Genomic DNA, 16,290 nt, shown 5'->3' with positions numbered 1-16,290 from the left:
TTAAGGTTTCATTTGATGTTCTTAAAGAGATATCAGAGTAGGAGCTATATCCCGAATACGGGCTATAGTTTGGAATATAGTTTCCGAGAGCCAACTTGTGGACTCGATAACTCTTTGAGAATTAGATTGATTCAAAGTTAAGCCCAAAGATTTTCTTTCATAAATAAAGCATAGAGAGGAGAGAATTTAAGACTTTTATTAACAGGATATGTTCCCGTATGTAATTTCAATGGATTAAATTTTATACCCCTAGACACAGCCAGAAACTGATGTCCTCTGGGTTAACAGGATATTAGAATTTGTATAATATCTTTATTATATATTTTTTAAAATATACAAGAGAATTGGAACAGTTATTCTTAAGATTTCGAGTAAATTGAGGTTGTTTGTAAGACGGGTTGCCTAACATAATTACCATCTCCCGAGCGAGATACGGTCCGTAACTATTATTATTATAATATATACTCAGCACATAAAACTTAATTTCACTTATAATATAACAAATTGATTCCTTGCAACGACCATCGTCACGCACATGCTTTCTTTGCGTTTTTACCATGTCCTCACTTTTTTCACCATGTAATATCAGTCATGTTTTTTTTTGCAATAATTTATTCACATATAGCATTGCTTTCTGACATAAGCAGCAATTTTTAGCACTTTACCCTCCTGAGATATTACACCCCAAAAATGGCATCAAAATCACAAACTTCAACTTTCGGACCTCCATAAATCTGCGAAGCCAGTAGTATCATAGCCGAGGATATTTCTACAGACTCTTTACATGCAAAAGTATTCAGCACAAGACTTATGAACACCCCCCCCACTTTATGAAATTCCAAAATTCAGCCCCTTTAAAAATGTAATTTTCTGTAGTTTTTCTGGTGATTTTATGTATTGGTTTGCAACCCTGCATATTTATTTAGACGCAAAAGTTTATATTGTCGGTGTACCTCTGTCTCTCCTGTAAACATTCGTTTTTGTTTGATGCTCGTCTGATTCGTACGTCCTGAGCAACTGTAATTTTCGTAAACGCTTGCAAATGCAAAAATTGGCATTGTACCGACAACAAAGATGGCTGCCATTCAGGAACACTTGTACATACGACAACGTGAATGATGTTATTGACCTTCTCATACACAAGGGTCATCACACTCAAATTTTTATAATTTTCGGAGATGGTCGAGCAACCATCTTTAGACCACTTCGTATGGATTGACTCTAATGCTTAATAAACATTGTTTGGGATTGAAATAGGTTAACAATTGGTGATTTTAATTCAAAATTCAACCTCAATACTTTCACTTAAATGACATAATTAACATTTAATACTAATTCCTAATGTTTTTTCTTCAGTTCGCGACTTGTATTATACAGGGACAAAGATTTGAATTAAATAAAAAACGATTTAAATAAAAATCAACAAGAATATTTTTAAAAATTATTATTTTTATCAGCCCTGTATTTTTTAGCTTTCTATAAAAAATGTATAAATAAGAATGGAATTGACATCGTCTGTTACATCAAAATGCGGGAAAATCGTCTGTACCGTTTGCAATTAATATTCTAAACATAATTAGCACTTGTCTCCAACTAAGTTTGTACGTATAAATTCACTTCGATTAAAAAAAAAAAATGAATATAAGGGAGAGTGTGTATCCTAAAGAGAAGAAAGGGGGTTTAAATATACCATGAAATTATTCCTTAAATCTTATTCTTTACATGAGAAGAACGGACACTTCAGCTAGTAAGGTACATGCATTTCTTGTCCTTTCCTTCTTTCTTGACCTTTATTTATTGTTGAACATATAAATTATATAAACAAACAATTGAAAATTTCAGGGAAGCTTAAGATGGTCGCGAGGAGCTAAACAACTCTCTAGCTACAGATCTGGATCAGAGATCTGGTGTTGACCAACTCTATAACGTCGTGATCAAACTTTTAAGCATAAGGAACGTTTAATTAATTACTTCATGTTGATACGACGCCTTCAAATTTAGCGGTATATATTTAAAACATCCCTACATAGATTTACTGGAGTCACCCGCGCTGGAAGTATATTAATGGTCTGCGGGACCCTTAGCAACGTCGCTTGTCATAAATTATAAGATAAAATGCAAATAACTCTTTCTTGATGTTCTTGCGAAAAGTTTTGATGACGCCCATATTCTTTGTTTTGTTTCTGAAGGGTGACCCGTAATTACGTATATGATGTTTGACTGACTAGTATATTCTGAACAAAAAGGACTAGCTCAGGAGAGTAATGCTCCAGGAAATAAGAACGGAAAACACAGTTCTGATTGGTTGGCGTTATCTATGTCTTGCTATGTTGCATTCAAATAGCAGTATTCAGACAATTGTTGTTGTCGGTCCTCGTCGTGGCCGAGTGAGCTAGCGCTATATGCTCGTAACGAAAATATCTTTTGGCGTGAGTTCAAACCCGGTCCGAGGAAAGTTTCTTTAACATTTTTATAACACTTTTTAAATTAAAATAATACGAAAATAATACTCAAAAATGTGATTTACTTACTTTTGTGCAGATAAGTAGTAGTAGTAGGAACGGGTTAGAAGCCCCGCAGGGCTCTTTTTGTTGCCCTTGTACTCCATGATATATGGCTCGTTTTGTTCCCCTTGTATTAAATGATATAGATTTTGTGACGAAATTAAAACAACTGAAAACGATAGCGCGTAAACAGCTGGCTAGAGTAGCGCGCGAAAAAACGTACTTCCGGGAGTATTACTCTCCCGAGCGGGTCGTGAACAAAATGCTTCGATTTGGCAACACTGTATAGCCTGAGAATGGGGATAATGGTCGCTGGATGGAGCAGCGCCACACCAGTGCGAGAGTGTCTGAACGAAACATTCCCGAACTGCTGGATCGGTCGACGTGGGTCTGTGGAGTGGCCAGCTCGATCTCTCGATTTTAACAGCACCTGACTTCTTCTTATGGGGCGTTTTAAAGAACAAAGTTTATCAACATCACATACGCAATTTGGCCGAACTACAGGACGTAGGATACCAGAACGAGTCTGTCAAGCTGCTTGGGATGCTCTTCGTCTCCAGTCATGTATCGATTTAGATGGTGCAATGATGGACCACGGAGAACAGAGATTAAAATTCTTGTAAGGAAAAATATGAGAGTAATGTTTATGTTTAATTTTATGTCCAAGTTATGATGTTAGTTTATTTACCTCAGTCTTTGAAACTTCATATGCACAATTATGAGCCACCCTGTATTTTATTTACTTTACAGAGCGTTTACTTTGAAGATAGACTAACTAACGAAGTTTCTACCGAAACACAGCAAAATACACACACACACACACACACACACACACACACACACACACACACACACACACAAAAAATAGTATTTTCTTACCTGTTGTTGGTGGGCAGGCCGTCTGATGCTGGGTTCGCCCCACGCTTTGTGAGAGAAGCCTGAAAACTCCTTGGACGTCCTGCAAAGACAAACAAATAAGAAAAATATTCAGAAAATGAGACAGACATACATCACACAAAATACCTTCAACTGTGAACTTGAGAGGTTTCCACAGAAACTCTCCCTCTCTCTGACCCGTTTATTTCTCCTTTATTAACGTTCAGAAACTATTCTAACGTTGACTTTTCACTGTCACTCTTCTAACTTAATTACGCATTGCAAAGCTTGTTTGCTGATAGGTATCCTACTGACATTGATGTGACAATGGAATATTCCACTTGAACTTCATACACACTAGATAGCAAATGAAACTTTACAACAAACTTGTCATAATATACTGTATATTTTCACATTAAGGTATTCAACAAGAAAGGTGATTAGGTATTAAAGAATTCAAGAAAAAGATTAACTAATAAACTTTTTTTTTTTTTTTTTTTTAAAAAATACATAGAAGTAAAAGTGAAGTTTACAACCTACGGTTTCATTTAAAATTATTAGATCGTTGGAATTCAGGTAACAACAAATTTATATAATGCCAGTAAATTCAAAAAACATTTTACAATAAGTCCTCATTGATACTTTATTCCGTGTAATATTTGGGGACTTTACAAAAGTTTATTAGTTTAGTACCCCCAATCATTTGCTAGAGAAGTATTTAGTCGACAACAGATACACATCTCTTCCCGTAGTTGTTAGCGTGGTCCAATAATAATTAAGCTGTCTTCGAAGCGAGATAAACACATGCACATCTCTTCTCGTAGTTAGTAGCGTGGTCCTGTAATAATTCAGTTCTCTTTGAAGTGAGATAAACACATGCACATCTCTTCTCGTAGTTGGTAGCGTGGTCCTGTAATAATTCAGCTCTCTTTGGGGCAAGATAAACACATGCACATCTCTTCCTGTAGTTGGTAGCGTGATCCTGTAATAATTAAGCTCTCTTCGAAGCGAGATAAACACATGCACATTTCTTCTCGTAGTTGGTAGACGTGGTCTGTAATAATTCAGCTCTCTTTGGGGCGAGATAAACATGCACATCTCTTTTCGTAGTTGGTAGCGTGGTCCTGTAATAATTCAGCTCTCTTTGGGGCGAGATAAACATATGTACATCTCTTCTCGTATGCACATCTCTCGTCCGTGGTCCTGTAATAACTCAGCTGTCTTCGAGGCGAAGATAGTATGGTAGGGAACAACCTACTCTTTACATTATGTGGGTTGATCTCTTACGAATATTATGGTCTGTAAACCTGCAACTACAAGAGATTCAAGCCTCAGTTGCGATTGGGAGCAGATGAAATTTGACCAGTCTTGTGGGCAGCACTATAGTAATCGCGACCTGGATTTACCATTTTTGCCACCCAATAGAACGTGAGGGTGTGTTCCAGTAGCAACTCTCACTGATGAAATTTTGCCAGTGTCCTCTCTCGCGCTATACGGAGAACATCTGAGGATGCCGTGTTGCCGTTAAGTTTCGTTTAGTTGTTATTTTGAAATTTTTGCTGTTATTATGGTTACCATTTAATTCGAATACTTGTTAGTGTTCGTGTTTCGCCCAGTAACGTAGCGTGAAGTTTGGAAATGGGTAGGCTGAAATTAGATTCGTAGCTAGAGGGCAGCTAGGAGGGGCCCAATCCCCTTTGCAATTTTTGTTGTATGTATATATGAGTGCAAAGTGAATTTGTTACTCCCCTCCAAAAAAACATCCCGCCCTTTTTAAACGATCACGTCTTAGTGTTCTGACTACGCTGTAATGCTTGATAGAAAAATGCTAATTCATGCAATATATTTTTCATACAATGCAAGAAAAATTATAAGAGTGGTTCTGCTTCATATTTCCCTTACACATACCACGGTTTCCTTACATATGCGATACTCGCATATCACACATACACTGTATTACTGTTTCAAAGAAACAAACAAAAACGGATAGCTATAGGACGCTCTTAAGTGTAACTTCCCCAAATCATAGATAAATTTAAGCCTTCACCCACAAAGACTTCACCACAACAACATATATCAGCATGCTAATGAAAAATAGTGGAGCAGTAGCTCACAGTCAATTGATGATTTTTACAGAAAAAGCTATTTTTAGATGGAAAGTATGAAAAAAAAACTATACCTCATCTGAGGTCTCCTTCAGTATCGATCTTCGAAAAACTTGCGGATAGCAATGCAACGCAAAAAATACAACAAGCAATTATAACTGCTATGTCAATTATCGAAAACTAAAATGTAAATTTTACGCTGTAATAACGCAAACCAGTACGCAATAAGGTCCCTAATTTATTAATACTATTCATAATAACATTTTTATTCTCTCTGTCTCTTTTTTTTCTTGGTCAAAACTCGTTACTGAATGTGAACTTCTAAATTTTTCATAGTCTCTGTTTTATACTTTCTTACAAGACCGCATCCTGTCGCTTTTGTTTCGCCAAACACCCGAAAGGCTAGCCTTTCATCAACATTCGTCCACTTTCGTTGCATCACGTTGAATTTGTGTATAGCTCAAGAAGTTTTCGTCTGCTGAGGGTGGCGGGAAAGTGATTGTCACCGCCCCATTCTCCTAATTCCATGAGAGAAGCGGAAGGCTAGCCGCCGATAGCCTTCAATGCGTTCTTGCAGAAGTTTCGCTTCAACTCGCTTGATGTTTAAACAGCGTATTATAAAATAAATCTATTTTAATAAAATTAATTGTATCAATATGCAAAAGCAACATTTGATGCTGATGTATAAATAAATGGATAGGCTAAGCCTTATAGCCTTAATGGACACTACGTCGCTGGTTTCGCCATGCCTTCTAAAGTTTGACAACGTTGTTCGTGCACTTCTGCTATTTCACTTTTTCTCAAGTATGCGTTCGGAAGGCAGCTCCACGAATCATCCCGAATTCTTCCGATGCATCACACGTGAGTTCTATGATTGGTGTAGAGACCAAGCTTCACGAGTCGTCGTGGTCACAATAGTTGGATTCAACTCTTAAATCTCAAACACTGCTTTAGTGTTTCATGATTCATAATATTAAAGAAAAAAAACTAAAATTTGATAAAGTGATTCTACAAACACAATGAAGAACACCTATCAACGTTTAAAGATACGCAAGTCTTTACACAATAGAGCTGCATTTGCAATAATAGATATCGTTTAAATGTGTGTGCGTGTGTGTTTTATGTGATATTCTTTGTGGACTTCTCGTGACACGGAAAGATTCTGATAACATCTACATGAAATTAAGAAAGAATCAGGGGATAAATTTTGTACATAAGGTTACAAAATGAGACGAGATTCGAGAAATGGATTTCGAACATCAAGACGAGACAGAATTATTCGAAAATCCAAACGAGACTTCTACAAAATTTACCGAAGAAGACGAGAAAACCGTTTTTCCATTTCGTGAGCAACACTAATGCACAAAGACATACTTCTTTTACTTCTACGTTTTAGTAATTTCATGTCATAATCATGGGTGCCCGAAGGTGGGGGCAGGGCGAGGCCCGGCCCCCTCCCTGGCTCACGAAAGTATTTACGTAATATAGCAAACAACGTATATTAAATACCAGAAATACCAGACATAATATAACAACCATGGAGAGAGGCTCCCCCTCTAGAAAATTTTCTTTGGGCACCCTTGGTAATAACGGACTGGAATTATCCTCAGCTCATACGTTCTTGGCACAGAAGATTCTTTACTGCTATTTTAAAAAAATAAACCTTCAATTTGATCCCTTCAACTGATCCAATTGTTACAAACAAAATTCCAATCAGAAACTAGTATCCCAGAAGAACAACTGTTGAAGACGTTTCTTCACAAGAAATTCACAAATCGTCATGATTGGCTTGTTTTGTCTACTTTTTCAATATTTAAGAATAAATAATGCTGCATATTTTTACTGGGTTATTTCTACTTTTAATACAGTCAGTAAGCGAAATAAGGGACATTTTATAAAGGTATGGTTTGCGCTTGAGAATTAAACTATTATACAAGAATTGTACTTCGCAGTGCATGTCATAAATAACCTTACCCCACTCACAGTGATACTTTTGTTTCTTTATAAAGGAGCATTTATCCGCTCAAACCCAAGTAATTAACATTAAGCGTAGTATTTTGATATTAAGTCCAAGCTTACATTGCTGTATTTACTGCATACAGTTACATGAGCTGTGAGTAATCTAAATTTGTGTATCTTCTTTGCAAATGACACATCTCATTTACAAATAAATAAATATTAGCATGGACTGAAAAAAATTGCAAAATTGTTCTTCTAAGCCATAATACCACGAAAAAGCTGCGAATCGGGAAGACTGAAAAGAAGTACAAAAAATAAGGAAAATCGGTTTATATCTTCCGGTCTCGCATGTGCTCTAAATTTTGCCGATTTTTTTTTTTATAATACACATTTCTACGATGCTTTATCTTACTTAATTAATCGATTTTAAAATTTAATAGTACTAGTTGAGTCTTACTCGAACCGATAAATTAGAAAGAGAGAGAGAGAAAAAAAGATTTGTTCAAATCGGTCAAGGCTTTCCATTCGCGCGATGGCTACCAATTCTAAGAAATTCAGGCGCTCGTTGTATGAATTGATAACTGTTGCACGAGCGAAATACTTTGACCGATTCGAACAATTCTTTTTTTCTAAATCATTACCGATTTGAGAAAGATTCAACTGAGGTATTACATTTAAATATTAATACGTTAAGTAAGATCATCTGCATTATATATATATATATATATATATATATATATATATATATATATATATATATATATATATATATTCGGCAGACTTCAGAGCACGTGCGCGACCGGAAGATTTAAACTGATTTTACTTATTTTTCTACGTCTTTTTAGTTTTCTCAATTCGCAACTTTTTCGCGATATTACGAATTGAAAAAACAATTTTACATTTTTTTCTGGCTTATTCTAATAATTGTCCCAGCGATATGCGTTATTGAGGGATTTCATTGTATACACAGTGATTAATTAGCACGTTAGTAATGTTGTAATGAAAAACGCGACTCTCTACTTACTGGTAGCCCCCTCAAGCAAAGCCTGAAATGATGCTACTCGTTCAAACTGATTAATGGAAATGGGGTATTCATTTTTGGCCCACCCTGTGTAAGTAAGAAATGTAAGTACAGAAAACGAACTTTTGTAAATTATTAATACTTGGCAGAGATGCGGGAGGGTCTCTTCAAAATTCAAGGAAGGAGAAGAAATATGCTATCTGACATTTCCAGTCGAAGGCGCATTCCTTCTTTGACATAAAATGATTTCAGACTTCTTCTAACCAAGACGAGTAGTGACAAGGGAGTTATATCGATATATTGAGCTGTGTCGTATCTCGGAGCACATTCAGCGATGCTTCCACATCGCAACCAATTCAAGAAGACGACAGAAACCAAGTCAGCCAAACTTTTTCTTCTTTCTTTTTCTTTTTATAGGAAACATTCTCTGCTTTCTTCTTGGATCAGTGTTGCCATCTATATACGGATGAAACTCTGAATTGAGAGTAATTTGCTAGAACTGAATGACAAAAATTGAAAATGACAGTAAGAGACTCACCAAATATTCTTAATGTAGTTTTTTTCTTTTTTCTTTCTTTTTTCTTTGTTAGCATTGTCCATATAAGATAGTTATGTTAAATTTTTTAAAAACATATTGACGTAGTATAAACGAGCCTTTTCATCATGGCACTAGCTTTATTTCAAGACAACCACATCCATACATCGTATTCAATTCATAGACAGTTACATTACGAAAACCAATATTTGGACACATCCTCTTAGAATCAGTGGTAGAGCGTTCACCTCTGGTGTTTGGGGTCCCGGGTTCGATCCCAGCCCCCGCTAAGTGAACTTTGTGGTGGACAAACACCGTGCTCGTGGGTTTTCTCGGGGTTCTCCCGTTTCCTCTCACTTTCTTCATTCCACCATTTCACTCATCTCTCATCATCACCGTCTCCTTTAGCCTAACCGGCATAACCGTGGGACGTAAAACTCAAAGATTTCATTGTGGGCCGCGGTGGCTCAGTGGTAGAGCGTTCACCTCTGGTGCTTGGGGACCCGGGTTCGATCCCAGCCCCCGCCAAGTGGACTTTGTGGTGGACAAACACCGTGTGCGTGGGTTTTCTCGGGGGTCTCCCGTTTCCTCCCACTTTCTTCATTCCACCATTTCATTCATCACTCATCATCACCGTCTCCTTTAGTCTAACCGGCATAACCGTGGGACGTAAAACCCAAAGATTTCATTACATTTTCAAAGATTTCATTTCATTTCATTTTCATCCTCTTAGAAATAAAATGAGACAAATTTAATTGCAAATTAACTTCTTCAAGAAAAAAAAAATCAGGGGACAGCGTAGGCTAGTGGTAACAGCGTTGGACTCATGTCCGCGTGGTCCCGGGTTCAATTCTCAGCCGGTGCTTCCTCATCATTGGCGAGGCGTCCAGCCAGCGTCGTGAGGTAAACTGGGGATTCACGTATATGAAAGACGTGACGGCCCCTAGGTCTAGAAAGCTCCCAATACGCCGGTCAATGACAAGGTGACACAGCGCGCTCGCCGCTTGGCTGATGTAGTTCAGCCGGTTGCTGGCGGATGGCGCTGCAGTAGGCTTAGGCTCAATAAAGCGCTGTTGCGACAAGTGGTTATTGGTTTTTCAAAGAAAATGAAATTTATGCCGATTAGGCTAAAGGAGACGGTGATGATGAGAAATGAATGAAATGGTAGAATGAAGAAAGTGGGAGGAAACGGGACAACCACCCCGAGAAAACTCACGAGCATGGTGTTTGTTCATCACAAAGTCCACACGGCGCGAGCTGAGATCGCACCAGCGACCCCAAGCACCAGAGGTGAATGCTCTACCACGGAGCCACCGCGTCCCCTGTTTTTTAAAGAAAAAGATGAAGCACAAAATACCAAAATTTATCCATAATTTTATTGTATACAATTTTCTTTTTGCCAAACGCTTGCCTCTTTGTTTTTATAATAGTACTTGGTGTCGAACCTTATACATAAACCAAACAATAACAGTGAAAGAATAATTGCCAGAAACTCGATATTACAATGAAAATTATTATTATTATTATTATTATTATTATTATTATTATTATTATTATTATTATTATTATTATTATTATTATTATCATTATAAGGGACAGGGGTTACCCGAAAGGATCCGTTGTTATGCTGAAAACCCTAATATACGTAATTTGTATTAAGATTAGAAAGAAACGTACTTAAAAATATGGCGAAATATTTCTAACCATAAAATTTATATGGAACCTGCGAGAAAGTACACTGTAAAAAATCGTTGTGTTATTTCAACAACATGCCTATGTGTTAACACAATTGTGTTAAAATATAACACAAACAAGTGGTTAGAACAACTCACTCTCCATTTGGAGTTGTGTGTCAAATGCCGGTAGTTGAAATGACACACAGCCTATGTGTTAAATTAACACAAGTGTAGAATCTTCGGTGTTGTTTTCTGCGTGATTGCCAAATATGTTGGGCATCTAATTATAAAGGCTTATGAGTTGAAGCTACAGACAAACACAGTAGAAAGAAATACTAAACAAATTACGCAAAATTTCACGCAAAATTTCAAAATGCAAACTGCGCGATGTGTTTTCAATTGTTTTACATAATGTTTCTGAAGGATCCCTAACAGCACAAGATGTGCTAGGCATGTGCCATTTAGATGTTCCAAATTTATCTCCCACATTTGATGTATTTATTGCTTCTTTTTCTAAGCGATTGTCTACTAGAAGCAACAAACACATCAACTTTATTAGATGGCAACTGGCGCCGATCATTTGAAAGTGAATATGGAAGAACTATAAAATAAAGTAAATAGACAGTCGTCATTTTGTTATAAAATTAGGTCTACATGGCGAGCAGATTTTATCTTATTCCGAACGGTTATCGTCAAATATACGCGGCTTAAAAGAGCACTCTGATTAGCCAAATTCAAAAGACCTTAACAATTTATCCGTCTACAAGCGATGTTTTCTTTATCGTCTCCGTGGCCAAGTCGGAAGAGCACGCCGCTAGCAATTGAAAGGTTGGTGGTTCGTGCCCCCCTCCTCGCCACTGGAGTACATTTTTTTACTTGTTTAAAGTTTTTTTTTTTAAGACTAAGCATAATGTAAACACATTACGCATATATGCGATTTAACGTATTTTGAGGGAGTAATTTTGTGGTTCATTAACGCTTACGGCACGGCTCAACACCGGTTGTGTGTTAAAGACATAACACACCCCCTGTGTTAAACGCCAACACCGCGGGGTATGGGTTGAACTAACACCGCATAGTGGTAGTCACGCTGGAACCACTGCCCTGTGTTAAAATTAAGTTGAATTAACCCAACCATTTTTTACTGTGTAAGAATAATTAAAATTGGTATATGTATGTTCACTCATAATTTCAACATAGATATACCAATTTTAATTATTCTTTTTCAGTTTCATACATTCAGTATCAGAAAGTACATACTTTCTTGCAGGTTCCATATAAATTTTATGGTCAGACATATTTCGGAGACCTTTCTTTTTATAAAAAGTTAGTGCACAACCTTTAGTTTAGGTATCTAACTGAACTACTGGGGGTAATGAAATAACGGGTTAAAATTAAATAAACTATAAAGAAAATAGCCGACTTAGAGATTGCTTGATAAGACTACCAGCGGGTTAATATAACGCTCACGATGCATAATATTAATCTTTCCGTGTAAAAATATAACGCTAAAATGAAACTGTGCACGACAAATCTATATAAAGACCTTAAATATACATATTTTTTTTAAAAAATTATCAACTTAATGTATGACTTCAATTTAAATTGAGGTAAAATTCGGGGAAGTATCCTGTGTACATGTAGAACAAGGTATGTATATTTATTGGTGACTGCGCTTGTGTGGTTCCGAAAAAAAAAAAGAAAAGAAAAGAAAGAAATCATTAGAGTAAGTAGAATACGTTCCGGACAAGCGTCAAGATGCAAACAAGTGGGAAAAAAATAGTACGTGCTGCTCTCTATTGAACATATTTAACACCTTTCAAATGTTTATATTATACTTATGTTCAAGCCTTTAGTCATTTAAATTGAAAAATTGATTTCATAAACATATCTTACAAAAAAAAATTTGATAAATAGCAACTCTTTAAACTGAAGAAAAAAACTAAACTGAAGGTAGCGGTACTATGTACCGTTGTGTACCACCAGAAAAAAAAAATAGCACTGGTTATTTGCAAGAAGAAACTGTGCTAGGTCAGAACTTTTCTTTTTAAATAAGGAGTCTACGATAACTCACTTCTATATATATATATATATATATATATATATATATATATATATATATATATATATATATATATATATATATATATATATATATATATATATATATATATATATATATATCAAGTAAACAGTCTGGGCATAAGCAAGAAAAAGAATAAGCTCAACTCTTCCATTGTTAAAACTCTTAAATAAATAAAACATAGACAAACTCAAGTGAAAGAGATAAATCCTTTCTTTTTCTGTTTCTTTCTTTTTTTAAAACTTTGTTTCATTCCCCGACAAATCGCAAACAAGGCTCTCATTTTATCGGCAACTGGCAAGACGAATTGTTAACAAGAGAATTTTCAGCAGTTGTTTCCAATTCTCCTTGCAGAATTATTTATGAACTAGCTGAAAAATAAACTCTTCAGAATTAAGTTACTACTTTCCCCAAAGGCCTTTAAGTGAAGCTTTTGTCTCGCTTTTGTTTCACAAAGGCAAAGAAAGAGGAATTGAGGGCAGTAGAATGAAAGGAACACACACATACAACATTATATATATATATATATATATATATATATATATATATATATATATATATATATATATATATATATATATATATAGATAGATAGATAACGAAATAGCTCCTTAGTAGGTAAGCGGTTAGCGTACGCGCCTTTAACGTGGGGGACTCGGGTTCGATTCTCGGTGGGAGCTCATGCGGTTCGGATTGCACGTTAGTCAGTAGGTCCCGTTTCATATAGCCCCGCTGCTGAAAGGGACTTTAAACTCAAATTCAACTTAACTCAATATAGAACGAAATATCTAAATTCCCAAAGATACCTTTATATATTAAAAAGTAAATGTATTGTTAACTAATAATAATAATAATAATAATAATAATAATAATAATAATAATAATAATAATAATAATTATAATTATTATTATTATTATTATTATTATTATTATTATTATTATTATTATTATTATTATTATTATAAACAGTATGGCTAAAATAAAACTGCCAAAGATATGCTGGGATGATTTCATTAGGCGATAACTTATGACGGGGTAAGAATCCTCCGGCAATAAATTGCTTCGGGCCGCAAAATGTTTAAATCCTGCATTGATCCACTGTGGTTTTATACATGACCAAAAATTGTATATTTTGATCTCGGAAAGGGAAATCATATTACTATAATCTGTAATAAACAAACGCCTACATGGGAAAGCAATTCTACAATAATAAATTAATTTAGTATGTAAGACAGAATGTGAAGAAAAGGGCATAAAATATTCCGCCCCTAGGCTCCAGGTTGCTCAGCCTAAGCCTAATCGTTGTCTGGTGTAAACTTCCGGGCAACGTCCAAATATTGGAGAATAATGAAAACACATTTTTAAATATAAGCTACTGTTGTCAGATTTTTCAGAGAAGAAAGAAGGAAGATTTTTATGATTTGATATTGGAACAAAACAGGAAAATTTTACGCTTTTTTGGGGACGAAAAAGGAAGATTTTAAAGATATTTGGGGGCAAAAAGTAAGCTCAAACAACGTAGCCTATAATTCATTAAGTGGAGTATAAATACTCTCAGCTATTATTTAGAGTAAATTTCTATTGTTGAGGGTTGTGTAGATTTGACAATATCTATAACAAAATTGCGACCAGTCAGCGAGGTGAAAAACTTCTTTGTTTTAATGATAATTTATATAAAATAAATTATAAACGTGATAGAAAGAGTTATTGGAAATGCAAGGACGGATTCAATACAAGAGTCGTTGTCAGTGATGGAACGATAGTGAAATCTGTTTCTGGTACACATAATCATAAACCTCAGCATGCATCAAATGATGCAAGAACAATTGAAGACTCGCTGTAGAAAACAATGCAAGTGTCAAAGACAATAGTTACTGTAATAGTAGAAAAAATATAGTAAATTGTTTCCAAGTGTCACAAAATAGAAAATACTATTGCTTAGAAATACAACCTACCATATAGCAAAGTGACGCTATGTATGGAAATCTAACTAAGGCATAAACGTGTTTTTTTTTTTAAATAAAATAAGTGAGACAATTTCAAGGTGACACTTAACATTGTGTTCTACAGCGAGTCTTCAATTGTTTATAATATGAAGATAGCGACGGAAGAACTAACATCAACAATTACTAACTAGTAAGATATATATATATATAGGCAAGTATATAGTAATAGTTATAATAAAGTATAAGTAATTTTGACACTGAAGCTTTTCTGATTACTTCTAATATTTATTCTTGCAACTTCTCCAAAAGTTATTTTAAAACTTTAGATGTGGAACTTTTTCTAAATGGCATTCTAGCTAGCACACAAATGCATAGCCCATTTAAAAAAAAAAAAAAAAAAAAATTGCAGTGTAACACAATTAAGCGGTCGTAGTTACGCAATATTCCGTTTGTCTTTACTTTCTCGAGAGAAATTATGACATTTTTTTCTGTAAGTGTTTAAAATTAATTTATTTTCTTCTTTCCAGGTTTTTTCACATTATATCCACACAGCTGTTTCATATTATATCCACACAGAAACTTGATACACTATTTTGCAAGGATGTTATAAAATAGAGGATCTGCCCATACGTATCTTCATCATATGAACTCAATGAAGCCACAAAACAACCGAGCATCATCTGAGCCGGAACGTCTGATTGGCTACTCTCGTTTCCGCCATGATTGTTGGCTCGAAACATTGCGATCTTAGTGGCGCGGAGTGGGCATAGTAGGTGTGGCAAAGCAGTGATGTATGGTTTCACGATTTTGTTGTATGGGCAGATCTATTTTATAACATCCTTGCTATTTTGGGTGTGAAAGACTTAAGAACAGTGAAATTTCATATATTGATTCTGTTTCATATTATCTCCACATAGAAACTTGATATACTACTTTGGGTGTGATAATAAAATTTATGCTCTTGTAAGATATTTGAGTTTAATTTGTCTAAAATAGAAGAGAAGTGGTAGTTGAGAATAAAATAAATCCCCCTTTGTTACAGATACGGAGTGAAAATTCCCTTGTATGTTGTAAGGTGAAACGGGAAAAGGACAAATGGGAATTCCCGTTCCGCCTTAAGATAACATCCTTATTGGTTGTCTTTCAAAATGTTTTGAGGACGTAAGGCAAAACGGGAAAAGACCAAATGGGCATAAATTTAGTTGTCTACATTCTTTCACGACACTGCAAAAGTAGACATGTTATCACTTAACGAGGACAAAATACATGAAAAATTAAGACAGCAGCGCTATTAATCTGAAGCTAGTGACTCATGAATGACGGTAAGTATACATGATGAATTTTTCGTGAGTGTCGTGACCGACAATGCAATAGATATATCGTACAGAAGAAAATTAAGCACTGTTGCATAAGACTTCCGTGCAAGTAACAGGCTGTATGAAATTGCATGCCAAGAAACCAATAAAAACTTGAAAACGAGTTACGTTTTGTAATGAGGTTAAAAAATAAAGCAACAGGTTGCACAGACTTTTAAATACGGGAAGAATCAACAGCTTAATAATATAGGGCATTGCAACAGAAATTA

At 35.4% G+C, this 16,290-nt stretch overlaps 1 protein-coding gene across 1 annotated transcript in view; it reads right to left on the bottom strand.

The window, feature by feature from the left end:
* Nucleotides 1-3,533, bottom strand: part of LOC145677002 (uncharacterized) — a 103,393-nt gene extending 99,860 nt beyond the window's left edge. The window contains exon 1 of the mRNA XM_081747721.1: nt 3,384-3,533. The gene's annotated coding sequence lies outside the window, so the exon portion shown is untranslated. The remainder of the gene's footprint in view (nt 1-3,383) is intronic.
* Between the last annotated feature and the right edge of the window lie 12,757 nt (nt 3,534-16,290).

Source organism: Thermobia domestica, unplaced genomic scaffold, assembly GCF_964235325.1.
Source record: "Thermobia domestica unplaced genomic scaffold, izTheDome1.hap1.1 HAP1_SCAFFOLD_520, whole genome shotgun sequence".
Classification (NCBI taxonomy): Eukaryota; Metazoa; Arthropoda; class Insecta; order Zygentoma; family Lepismatidae; genus Thermobia; species Thermobia domestica.
This window is presented reverse-complemented; position numbering and strand designations above follow the sequence as displayed.